We start from the raw sequence: 1,613 nt of genomic DNA on the forward strand, positions 1-1,613 counted from the left end.
AGCAGAGATGCCCGCTCTTCTCCCTAACCAGTGGCTGGCTGTCCCCAGTATAGGGTTCACAGGCTTGGGCTGGGCCCCGCTCATCTCCTGTAACCACGCCTTTCCCACCTGGCCTGGTCCCCGGTCACTGGCTCTTTACTCTGGCCTGCAGCCCCTCACACACTCCTCCACCCAGCCCTCAAGGCTTCTTACACTGCAGCTGAGCCAGGCCCACCAGGCCCCATGCGTGTGGCTCCTGTGTCACAGCATTCACGTTACTTAGATCTGGACATTCCTCACTAGATCCACCATCTGAAGCGCAGGACCTGCCTTGTTTATGCAGCACAGGCTTGCACACAGTTGGGACTCAGCTGTTTCTTAAATGAATAAAGTGAGGCCAGGCCACCCGCTGGGGTGTATCTTCCTAAGGTCTGGGAAGAGGGGCTACTCAACTCAAGAGCGCATGTGGCCTCCGCCACCATCTGACACAGACCCCTATCAGGACACTTGGGGCCCCCAGGTTGTAGGCATGCTGGCCCTGAGTGCTCTCCCAACCACCTGGCTGTCAGCTGCTGCCTGTTCTCTGAGCCGACAGCAGGTGGCCCTGTTCCCTTTCATTCAGCAGAGGGAAGTGTGGAGTCCGCCCACATGGCCTGACCACCGAATCCTTCACGAGGCACTCCGCTACGTGTATGAAGCTTCAGACGCAAAGGTGTGAGTTGCTCTCGGGGTAGTGATTCTTCCTCCTCCCTAGGGCAGTGGCTGATTCCTTAGCGTGAGCATAAGTTTACTCAGTTGCTCAGAGTTCTTGGCAGAGTTTGTTACAAGAAGGAACCACTGCAAGGTGAATTCCAGCCACCAGAAGAGCTTAGAGAGCCCGGGTCAGCTCAGCTGTGCTGGGCTGATGCTCCCCAGGTCAGGTCTGAGCAAGCAAGCTGGGGAAGTCTGTGCTTCCTCAGGCTTCCCGGGTCTCTCATGTGTCACCACACAAGTTCAGAGGCAGAATGAGGCCTTCCCAGCCTCCTCTGCCTCTCACCACCCATTCTCGGCAGCAAGTCCACCAGGGCCACTTTTCTGTCCCCGCAAAGAGCCCTCTTCCCTCCAGCCCCAGGACCTTCGCGCACCTCCTCCCCTGCGCCCGCACCCTGTTCCTCATCTTGTCTTTCCAGTTCCTCATTGGACCTATGGGTCCATTTTTGGCTACTCTGAGTCTCCTCAGGCCCCGGGACTGGTTTTGTCCTCTCAGGATCCCCAGTGCCTGCACCTTGGCCTTTTGCAGAGCACACCCCCGAAGTAGGAGTGGGCGGTTGTAACCCGGGGAGAGGAGGAGGGATGGTGCCCGGGCTGACATGGAGATGCCCTGTCTAGAAGAGCCGCCCTAGTTAAACAAGTGTCTGTCTGTCAAACACTTCAGGAGCGTTCCCCGGAGCCCGAGTGTGCGCTCGCCCGGGAAGGATCCCGGCCCCGCGCTCGCTCCGCGCTCTCAGGGCTACTCGCCGAGGGCCGGGTCGCCTCGCAGGTTCAGCCTCTGCCCCGGCGCCCCGCTGGCAGGTGCTGGCCAGCCCGGCTCCCCCACTGTCGGCCCTCCCTTTGGGTCCCGGCGGGCCGCACTGCCGCCGCCTCCCTCCCGCCCG

This window comes from Neophocaena asiaeorientalis, unplaced genomic scaffold, assembly GCF_003031525.2.
Source record: "Neophocaena asiaeorientalis asiaeorientalis breed wild unplaced genomic scaffold, Neophocaena_asiaeorientalis_V1.1 scaffold294, whole genome shotgun sequence".
Classification (NCBI taxonomy): Eukaryota; Metazoa; Chordata; class Mammalia; order Artiodactyla; family Phocoenidae; genus Neophocaena; species Neophocaena asiaeorientalis.